Here is an 11,797-nt window from a genome sequence, read left to right on the forward strand (position 1 = left end):
TGTCACAGGTTAAACAGTCACTAGATAAATACTCCTATGTTCCCCCACCTACTTATTCCTGAGAGTGGGGTTGCTTCCCCTTTCTCTGGTCTTGGGACTCCCCTACCCCAAATACCAAGACTGTGGGCCTAAAACTGTCAAATGTATATGCTAGATAAAAGTTTCTCCCTAAACTCTTTAACTTAACCTTCTACCCCTAGTCTGTCTCACCAGATTTCAAATTAACCACAGACTTCTTCAGCAACTTGCCTGGTCCAGGTGTTCCCTTGAAACATGCATTTGGTATGGCTCTAAAGCAGCTAGTCCTAAGTGGTACAGCCTTACAAATTCTTTCAAAGCTGCCTGCACTTCCCTAACCCTAGATGTTCTTGCAGAACCTGGATATGAAGTGAAGTAGCCTGCTGTTCCCACATTTAAACTTGGCCAGTATTCCAGATTTCTGGTGTTCCCAACAATGATGCCCTCATGTCAGAAAAAGATTACAACATCTCTTATCATTTATTTTCAACAGAAATTCTTAGATGTTAGGTCTCAAACTTGGGACAAATGGCTAGCTGAACTTCCCACTGACATTACAAAGAAGATGCTGGTCACCAGTTTCTTGTGGTATTCTTGTGGACAGTTTCTGTCCCTACCTGTTGCAGGGTCCTTCTGGCGACTACAACCTAATCTCTATCATTAATTCTCCACCTCAGATACTGGACTGGGCTTCCCTCCCCAGAGTTCCTCTGGCCTATTTTGGCCCAAGCCACCCTTTTGTTTGGTAGCTCTTATTCCCTCTCCCTTGTCCCCTTTCCTATATGGTTCAGCTCAGGCTCATGTTCACTGTAGACTCTCCAAGATGTCTCTGTCTCTTCCTATGCTCTCCCTTATATCTAAAATAAACTTTCTTCTCCATCATCCCTAGGAGTAATCATGTCCTTCTTTTATATTTATTTTCTTCATCCAAGAATAGATGCATATATAAACTCATAGTGATTTTTTAAGTGCTACAGATACATGAGATTGGTGGAGGCCAAAGAGTATGGTAATGGTTTAAAATGAATTATCATGATTAGCTTATACTGCAACTTGAGCTCTGACATGTGTTTGCAGATCCTTTCTTTTGTGCTGAAAAGTTTAGAAGCAGGAGCCAAAAAGAAAGTGGTTTCATGAAGGAAGCAAATACAGCTCATTCTTGGTTTGAGAGCTAAATAAATTGAATACATTTCTTGTGTTTCCTTGGGAACCTGTGCTTAGGGAAGATTCAAGAGTCATTTGTGACTCATCAAGCCCTCTCATACTTCCCACAGCCATTTGTGCTTTGGGCATTGTGATGTCTCAGAGAAATTAGAACTAAAGCATACCCTTTCAAGAGAATTTAGGAAGTTCCTGGAGTGATTTCTAAGCCATTTATGTTGCTTTCTTCCATTTCTATAGTTTGATTTTCACTCTAAAATGAGTCATAACAGTAATACTCTCTAGACCCAGCATCTTCTGACAGTGTTTGACTCTCATGGTGATTCACTGTGATCCATTCCTCACAGAGCTCACTGTGAAATTTTCCTTCTTGTTAGGAAGAATGGTTCTCCTTTAGTACAGTTTGCATGATTTCAGGGAAAGAGGAAGAGAGGAAGATATTAGCACATAGTACCATGTCAAAAATGCCCCAATTAATTAAGCAATGTCACCTGAAAATCCTCCTCAGTATGCTCTTAAAAGGATGTCATTAGAAATGGCAATTCAAGCTGAAGGCCATTTCAGCATGGCCTTTGACACCATAGCTGCTTTAGCATTCTTGAATCAAGAGATCCAGGCCCAGGCTGGGGATGTCTGGGACCTGAGGGTCCCTGCTTCAGTCACAATGGATAGTTTTTTTCTTCAGTTGTGAGGTCTCCAGCCACACCAGCTCCTTTACTTTCAAGATTGAGAAAGAGGATGATAGGGAACACATGCTGGCATTGAACATCCTGTGCCTTACTGGTTGGGGGGGCAAGAATTAGTGTGGTGGAAGTTGTGGCCATGGTATCATAACAATGAGGACATTGCAGTTCCTGTGGACAACCTCAGGTTGTCTTGCCAGCACAGGCTCAGTCTAGATGATTTCCAGCTTCAACCACCTGTAACCTTCCACCTGAAGTCCAGTTCCAGTTCTGTGAAGATCACTGGTCAACATAAGGTCATTTGTATAAACAATGATCTTTCTGAAGAAGAAAGTGAGGATGTAAGTGAAAAGGCAATTAATTTGTATGGGATCCTTTCTACCAAAAAGCATAGGGTCAGGCCCTAGCCCTTTGGTCAGGTAGCTGCTTGCTATAGGCACCATGCTCCATATGTTCCTGGACAAGTTCAAGAATGGTTTTCTTGCTGATGAATATAGTTTGGGAAGGGGTTGGGTAGGAGGGACTTGGGCTGGTGCTAAGTCAGCAGATATTCTCTATAGGGTTCCATGTTTGGTCCTGTGTTTCCTGAAGCTTTCCTTTTCTATTGGTGTTGGACAATTTTGAACACCTCCTGACCCACTTACCCAGATTAAAAGTTCTGTAAACCCCTAGATTCAGTCCCTAGCACTGAAAAAAAACAATGTAAATATCAGAACACATTTTTAGCACTTTTTACATTTTGAGATAAATATCTAAATAAAGTGGTGCACGTTTTATTGCAATAACAAAAGAAAGAAAAAGAGAAAGAAAGAAAGAAAAGAAAAAAATAGAAATTCAAGGTGACATAAACCACAGGGGATACACTGCTTAACATCAAGAGCTGTTAGGAAATGGCATTCCTAGATAAAATTAAAAAGTGAATGCACAAACTTCAATTTTCTGGGCATTATTAATGTGAACTTGATAATTGCTGACAGCCAGTCATGACACTATATACAGGTTTTATTTTGTTTTCTTTGCTCTCTGAAATTTTATTACTTTCTTTTATCATATACTTAAAACTAGTAAATTATCCAAAAGAGCTTCATGGTTGTATTAAGCATTCTTCTAGGTAGCTCCCATGAGTCATTTCTAATGTCCTCACTTGTTGCTCTTCTCAGATAACTTTAGGAACCCAAGGGGTAAATGCCTTGTCCCCTAGCACCAAAACGCACACATTATTCAAGTTTTTGGAAATTAAGAATTATGAGTGACTCATATTCATTTGTATAGGTGTGATATCATCCATTCACTAGCCAGTATCACTCTTAGATTACCACCAGCAGATACTGCAAAATCCACAGTGAGCATTTGCTTCCTATAGATTTTAATCCAACAACATGGCTACTGTGGCTAGAATACAAACATACATTTAGTATACACCTTTAATCCCAAACAATGTAGGTAAGGAAGCAGCCATGTTTGGAAGTGTTGTCTAATCAAAGGGCAGAACCAGAGATACATTTGACAGCCTGAAAGGGCACACCAAACTCTCATGAGAACAGACAAGTGAGAGAGAGATCAGCTGACTTCAGGCAATGAAGTTCTGTCTAGTTCATGAAGTCAGTACGGTCAATGCAGTCACTGCAGTTCAGTTCTGGGAATTCAGAGGCAGTTTTTCCAAGCAGAGCAATTCAGCAAGAAGCTGAAGAAGCCAGATTGAATCAATCAATTTGGAGAGGCATTTGAGCCAGAATAGCTGAATTGAACCAGACAGCCAGAATTCAGAAAGAACTAGACATGGTAAGCTTATTCAGCAGTAAGACTATGAGATAGCAATTATATAAGGAGAATAAATGATACTCTTACAGCCTCCTATTTCAAAGCTGCAATGAATAGATTGCTTGCTACCTGCAAAGGTTGCCTGACAAACACATCTCATTTCAGCCACCAAGATTTCAATGTATTTACATACCATAATCCTAAAGAAAAAATTTCATAATAATAAAGTTATCAACAATGTGCTGAAAAAATAAAAGCTACTATTATTTTTATATGGAGAAACTATCAACCTATATTTCTGGCTAAAAACTTATTTTTCTGATAGTTTCCCCCTGTTCTTTCTCTCCTTCTTCATTTTCTCCTTTCCTTCCTAAATTTTATCTGACTATTTTTAAGTTATAAGTATCAAAATAGAGTTACCAATACAAAACCTGGAAGTAGAAGAACCCCCATACATATATTTCTATGACAAGAATTATTCAAATAATTCCTCAACAGAGCTGCTACACTCCAATTAGGCTGCTTGTACAAGGACGTTTTTGTAATAATGGTTGTCTTCAAAAATTACTTGAAGCCCACTTATGCAACAATTGCCTGTTAGAAATAAGTGACAGGTCCCAAACAAGCCACAGGATATAGCAGGTGTCTAAACGAAAAGGTTCTGGTAAGATGTGGTGAAACAAAGAGCATTGGTTATAGGTATGTGAACCTTTTAGTTTTGCCTTATAACACTTTCCCTTTGCACTAATGTGTTTATGTTTCCCATAGCATGCATGTTTCCAAATATAATTCCTTATTACTCTCCTATCAACTGATTGTTTGAAAGTGACAATCTTTTTGTTGCTTATTTTATGATGATATATTTTCACTTGATTTTGTGCTCCTATAACACATATTCGTCGAACATATTGCTTTGCTAGGATAGATAATAGGTCATATTTCTGGAAATATTACTGAAGAGAGGGAGTATGGAAAGCAAATATATAGTTCATTTAAATTTTCCATTTTTAATATTTAAAAATTATGTGTATCACTACTGTTGGAGACACACCTTCCTTCTGTTCTTCAACTCTACCCAGGGCAGATCTGGCACTCCAGACCTCCCACACCCAGAGATAGCTTGACTCTTAGGAGGTCCATTAGAACCAAGCTCACAGGTGAGATCCGAGCTGCCCAAATACCTTGTTGTGTTTACCTTCTCAATAGAGCTCAATTGAGTCACCTCGAAATAAAAAACACCAGACAATACTAGTTTAGAATCAACAGATAACACAAACTGCTAAGGGTGGAATCTATCATCCACAACTCATAAACTACTGGATGTTAGAAATCTTCCAGTGGTAGATTCTAATGGACTCTGCCACCAGATCTAACAATCCACGTTGCCTGCTTCACTCCTGCCTCTCCATCAAAAAAGGGGCATTCCTTTCTCTCGTGTTCCCTCTTTCTTTCTCAGACTAGGAAGACCCACCTTCTCCTCACCCAGTGATTGGATTCTTGTCATCTTTATCATCCAATCATTAATTAGGGAAAAATTCTCCTACAATACCTGACATAACTGGGACCACCAGGGGCCCAGTAGTCACAGGAGCTACCTGATGGAGACAAAACATCCTTCTGGTCCACAACTGTACATGGTAGGAGGTGGGCAGATTAGGTGCTCCAGCCCCCTCCCCTAGCCCACACCCACAGAAAGCTTGACTACCAGGATGGCCTTTACAACAAGGCTCACAGGCTCACAGATTGGGTGTCCCAGACACCCTCTGACACTAAGAGACAGCACAACTCAAAGAGGTCCATCATAACCAGGCTTACAAGAAGGACAAGCTCCAGTCAGAGAAAGCAAGGCCAGTTAACACTGAAAGACCCCCGCAAGGGGACCCTCACCCAAGTCCGGACCTGCATGCCTCAAGGACACATGAGAGACCTTCTTGATGCAATTGCAGAGGAGGTTTAATGATGAGGGCCCTCGGGACGGAACATATCTCACACAGGAGATACAGGTTCCGACCCAGAACCCAGGAAACTTGGGATATTTATGGGTAGGGGTTGGGGAAGGTGGGGAATTCCAGCCATGGTTACATGTGATTGGATACTTCAAACATCAGTAACTTGCAGAAGCAGCTACGTGTGAGCTGGCAGGTGACTAGTTACTTTTGACCATGAAACCTTGGACTTCTCAGAAAGGGGAGGGAAAAGTAAACACCAGATGGCCCATTACTCGCTTGGGCTTATCTGGGCACGTCTTAGCATGCCTTTTCATTTGGGTCACCCTGTCCCTGCAGGGGCTTAATATTTTTATTATGACTATATTTAAGAAATTGTTGGTGGTCTTTGCTGACCATGAATTTTTGTTATTGTTACAATGTTGCTTTCAAATTTTGTCCTCACAACACCAGAGATAACCAGATGGCAAAGAGGCAAGAACAAAAACATAACAAACAGGAAAAAAGTCCATATGGTACCATCAGAAACCAATTCTCCCAACATAGCAAGTCCTGGATAGCCTAACATATCTGAAAAGCAAGACTGTGACCTAAAATCCCATCTCATGAAGATGATATAGAACCTTAAGGAGGCCATAAATAACTCTCTTAAAGTAATACAAGAAAAGACTAGCAAATAGGTAGAAGAGAAAACACATAAATACCTTAAAGAAATACAGGAAAACACAAACAGGTGAAAGAATTGAACAAACCCATCCAAGATGTAAAAATGTGTAGCCACCTGCAGCTAAGGGTAACCAGGTTCACCTGAAAGGAAGGCTGGGAATGAAAGGGAAATGCAGGGCGAGAGAAAACATGGGGCCAAGACAACGTATTCTGATCAAGGCCTAAAGTTTAATATTTTGCTTTCATTTATATAGGGGAAGCCCCACCCCAGAGTCTCTTCTCATTTCAGCCCAGCAGCTGGGTGAGGGGATAGCAGCCCAGAGGGCTCAAGGCAAGCACTGGGGGTCAAGGCAAGCTCAGCAGGTGGTCCATTCTTCTAGCTCCTATAGCAGACTGCAGGTCTGCAGGAGGCAATGCCTCCTAGGTCCTATTGTTTGTTTGGTCTGTAGTGGTAACCTGCTCAAGGCTGGGGAGAGGGCACAAAATGGAACTAGAAACAATAAAGAAATCACAGAGAGAGGCAACCCTGGAGATGGAAACCTAGGAAAGAGATCAGGAGTTATAGATGCAAGCATCACCAACATAATACAAGACAGAAGAGAGAATCTCAGGAATAGAAGATACCATAGAAGTTACTGACACAATAGTCAAAGAAAGTACAAAGTGCAAAAAGCTCTTAACCCAAAGCATCCAAGAATATCAGGACAAAATCAAAATTCCAAACCTAAAAGTAATACAAATAGAAGACAATGAAGATTCCCAATTCAAAGGGCCAGAAAACATCTTCAACAAAATCATAAAAAAACTTCCATAACCTAAAAAAAGATGACCATAACCATACAATAAGCTCACAAAACACCAAACAGATTGTACCAGAAAAGAAACTCTTCCCACCACATGATGAGGAAAACACTAAATATGCAAAACAAAGAAAGAATACAAAAAGCAGTAAAGAAGAAAAGGCCAAATAACATATAAAGGCAAACTTATCAGAATTACAACAAACTTCTCAACAGAGACTATAAAGCTAGATCGTGGACAGATGTCATGCAGACCCCAAGAGAACACAAATGCCAGCCCAGCAAAATTCTTAATCACCATAGATGGAGAAACCAAGATATTGTACAACAAAACCAAATTTAAGCAATGTCTTTCCACTAATCCAGCTCTACAGAGGATACTAGAAGGAAAACTCCAATACAAAGAGGGAAACTACACTGAAAAAATTCCAGGAAATTAATCATCTCACAGCAAACCCAAAAGAAGAGAACCAAGCAAAGATAACACTGGCACAGCAGAAAAATTCCGGAACAGAACACTAGTGGCTCAAGATCTAAAATCAAAAATTGACAAATGGGGCCTCTTGAAATTGAAAAGTTCTATAAGGCAAAGAACATTGTCAGTAGGACAAAATGGCCACCTAAAGATTGGGAAAAAATCTTTACCAACCTTATATCCGATAGAAGACTGATATTCAAAATCTACAAAGAACTCAAGAATTTAGACTCCAGAAAAACCAAATAACCTAATTAAAAATGGGGTGCAGAGCTATACAAAGAATTCTCAACTGAGAAGTCTTAAATGACCTAGAAGCACTTACAGAAATAGTCAACATCAGTAATCATTAGGGAAATGCAAATCAAAATGACCATGAAATTCCACCTTACAACCTATCAGAATGGCTAAGATCGAAAATTCAGGGGAGAGCAAAGGCTGGTCTGGATGTGGAGAAAGAGGAACACTCTTCCATTGCTGGTGGGATTCGAAGCTGATACAACCACTTTGGAAATCAATCTGGTGTTTCCTCAGAAAACTGAAAATAGTTCTACCTGAAGACCCAGCTATACCACTAATAGGCATAAACCCAAAAGATGCTCCAACATATAATAAGGACATAGGCTCCACTGTGTTCATAGCAGCCTTATTTATAATATCTAGAAGCTGGAAACAACCCAGGTGTCCCTCAATAGAAGAATGGATACAGAATATATGATGCATTTTAACAAGGAAATACTGCTCAGGTATTAAAACTGACAACTTCACAAAGTTTTTATTTGGCTTATTTGGTTTTCTGAAGTCTAACTTCTTAAGTTCTTCATATATTTTGAATATCAGCAAATAAGCAGAACTAGAAAATATCACCCTGAGTGAAGTAACACAGACCCACACTTTGATCTTCCTTCTTCATGAGCTTCATGTTGTCTGTGAGTTGAATCTTGGCTATTTCAAGCTTTTGGGCTAATATCCACTTATCAGTGAGTAAATATGTATGTTCTTTTTGTGATTGGGTTACCTCTCTCAGAATGATATTTTCTAGTTCCATCCATTTACCTAAGAATTTCTCAAATTCATTGTTTTTAATAGCTGAGTAATAATCCATTGTGTAAATGTACCACATTTTTTTTGTATCCATTCCTTTGTTGAAGGACATCTGGGTTCTTTCCAGCTTCTGGCTAATATAAATAGGCTGCTATTGAAGGCCCCCAAACTCGGGAAACCCTTACTCAAGTCTCGGGAAGTCGCAACCACCCACAAACTCCAAGACACCGGACCTGGATGCAATCAGCAGAGGTTTATTAGGGAAGAAAGCTGGCAGCCAGTGGTCAAACTGCACACTCACACAGGAGTAGAGTTTGACAAAGCCAGTCAGTCTGAGGAGGGTTTTTAAAGGGGTACACCACAAACCAGGGGAGTGGGAAGGGGGGTGAGGGGTTGTCAAGGATACATAACATAAGAATAGCGAAACATTCCAGAGAAACCCACCCTGAATGGTTAATAACCATGGAAATTACTCAGTACACTCATTCTTCTCAAAATGTGGTTTTACCATGTCACTGTGCCCTATCCTGTCATTACCAACTATTTCTCACTTGTCATAGCCCCACCTAGATGACTTGTATCTTTTTCTGTGGTCAGGAATGTGTCTTCTTGCTTTGGGCCTTTCCCACCCTGAGGCTTGAGGAATGTTAATCTAGCAAGTGTCCTCTGATTCAGGGATAATGCCCTCTACCTGGAATGTGTCCCAAGGCAGTGACTGAAATCTTACATCCAGTTCCGTCTGAAATCTTACATCCAGTTCCGCATTCTGGAACCTGCACTCTTTCTGCTCAGGTCTAAGGGCAAAGAAAAAGCCTGCATATATTTCACAAAATGGTCTTTATAAATTTTCACTTTAAACTATGAACATGTGTCCTTGTAATATGTTGGAGCATCTTCTGGCTATATGCCCAGGAGTGCTATAGCTGGGTCCTCAGGTAATGCTATGTCCAATTTTCTGAGGAACAGCCAGACTGATTTCCAGAGTGGTTGTACCACAATGAAGGAGTGTTCCTCTTTCTCCACATCCTCACCAGCATGTACTGTCACCAGTGTTTTCTATCTTAGCCATTCTGAGTGGTGTGAGGTGGTATATCAGGGTTTTTTTTTTTTTTGATTTCCATTTCCCTGATGACTAAGAATGTTGAGCATTTCTTAGCATGCTTCTTAGCCATTCGAGTTTCCTCAGTTGAGAATTCTTGTTTAGCTCTGCTACTTATTTTTTTTTTTAATAGAGTTATTTGGTTGTCTGGAGTCTAATTTGAGTTCTTTGTATATATTGGATATTAGCCCTCTATTGGATGTAGGATTGGTAATGATCTTTTTCCCAATCTGTTGGTTGCCTTTTTAAACTATTGATAGTGTACTTTGCCTTACAGAAAAGGTTGCAATTTTATGAGGTCCCAGTTGTCAATTCTTGATCTTAGAGCATAAGCCATTGGTGTTCTATTCAGGAACGTTCCCCCTGTGCCTAGACATTTGAGGGCCTTCCCCACCTTCTCTTCTAATAGTTTCAGTGTATCTGGTTTTATGTGAAGGTCCTTTATCCACTTGGAGTTGAGCTTTGTACAAGGAGATAAGAATGGATTGATTTGCATTCTTCTACATGTAGACCTTCAGTTGAACCTGTACATTTGTTGAAAATGCTATCCTTTATCCAGTGGATAGTTTTAGCTCCTTTTTCAAAGATCAAGTGACCATAGGTGTGTGGGTTCATTTCTGGATCTTCAATTCTATTCCATTGATCTTCCTGCCTGTCTCTATACCAATATCATGCCGTTTTTATCACTATTGCTCTGTAGTCCAGCGTGAGTTCAGGGATGGTGAGTCCCCCAGAATTTCTTTTATTGTTGAGAATAGTTCTCGCTATCCGAAAACCATATGCCCCTGGGCTTTTTTTGGTTGGGAAACTTTTAATGCCTGCTTCTATTTCCTTAGGATTTACAGGGTTATTTAAATAGTTTACCTGATCTTGATTTAACTGTTGTGAGTGGTACTGGTCTACAAAATTATCCATTTCATTTAGATTTTCCAATTTTGTGATATACAGGCTTTTTGAAGTAATAACTAGTGATTCTTTGAATTTCCTTCTTCTCTGATGTTATGGCTCCATGTTCAGTTCTGATTTTGTTTATTTGGATACTGTCTGTTTGTCTTTTGGTTAGCTTGGCTAATGGTTTGTCTACCTTGTTGATTCTCTCAAAGAACCAACTCTTTGTTTTTGTTGACTTTTTGGATTGTTTTCTTTGTTTCTAATTGAATGATTTCAGGACTGACTTTGGCTATTTCCTGCGTTCTACTCTTCTTTAGTATGTTTGCTTCTTCTCTTTTTTTTCTAAAGCTTTCAGGAGTACTTTTAGGTTGCAGGTATGAGAACATTCTAATTTCTTCATGGAGGCACTTAGTGCTATGAAATTTCCTAGTAGCACTGCTGTCATTGTGCCTCATGAGTTTTGGTATGTAGTGCCTTCATTTTCATTGTATTCCAGAGGTCGTTAATTTTATTATTTTTTCCCTGACCAAGAGATCATTGAGTTAGTTTCATTATTTTTCTGTTTAATATTTGTCTGAATAGCCTGTCAATTGGTGGGAATTAGGTTTTGATGTTTTTCACTATTAATGTGTCTGGCTTGATGTATGATTTAGCAATATTTCTTTAACAAATGTGGGATGCCCTTGTGTTTGTGGCATAGATGTTCCAAATTGAGATATCATCTTGGTAGAATTTTTTCTTTGATAAATATGAAATGTCCTTCCTCGTCTCTTTTGATTACTTTTGGTTGAAAATCCATTTTATTAGATATTATAATGGCTACCCCAGCTTGTTCCTTGTGGGGTTTTTTTTTTTTTTTTTTTTTGTGGAAAACATTTTTTGAGCCCTTTACTCTGATGTAATGTGTATCTTTATTGCTGAAGTGTGTTTCTTGTATGCAGAAGAATGATGAATCCTGTTTTACCATCCATTCTGTCAGCCTGTGTCTTTTAATTGAGGAATTGAGGCCCTTAATTTTGAGAGATTTTTCTGATATCTAGTTGGTGTTTTTGTTGATGTTGTTGTTGTTGGTGGTGGTGGTGGTGTGTGTGTGTTTCACTTGTTTTTTCTTGGAATAGAATTGTGTTTGACTGATGTATCAATTTTTTCTATTGCATTTTCTATGCCTGATATTCTCTCTTCCACCCTTCCACCTTCTGTATTCTGGCGGTAATACTAGCATCTGTTTTTCCTTCTCTCTTCCTTAGGCTTTC

General features: G+C 39.4%; 1 pseudogene; it reads left to right on the forward strand.

Annotated features, from left to right (window-relative positions):
- The first annotated feature begins 1,663 nt into the window (after nt 1–1,663).
- LOC117694900 (nucleoplasmin-3 pseudogene) lies at nt 1,664–2,269 on the forward strand (annotated as a pseudogene).
- Nucleotides 2,270–11,797: the final 9,528 nt, after the last annotated feature.

This window comes from Arvicanthis niloticus, chromosome X (genome assembly GCF_011762505.2).
Source record: "Arvicanthis niloticus isolate mArvNil1 chromosome X, mArvNil1.pat.X, whole genome shotgun sequence".
Lineage (NCBI taxonomy): Eukaryota > Metazoa > Chordata > Mammalia > Rodentia > Muridae > Arvicanthis > Arvicanthis niloticus.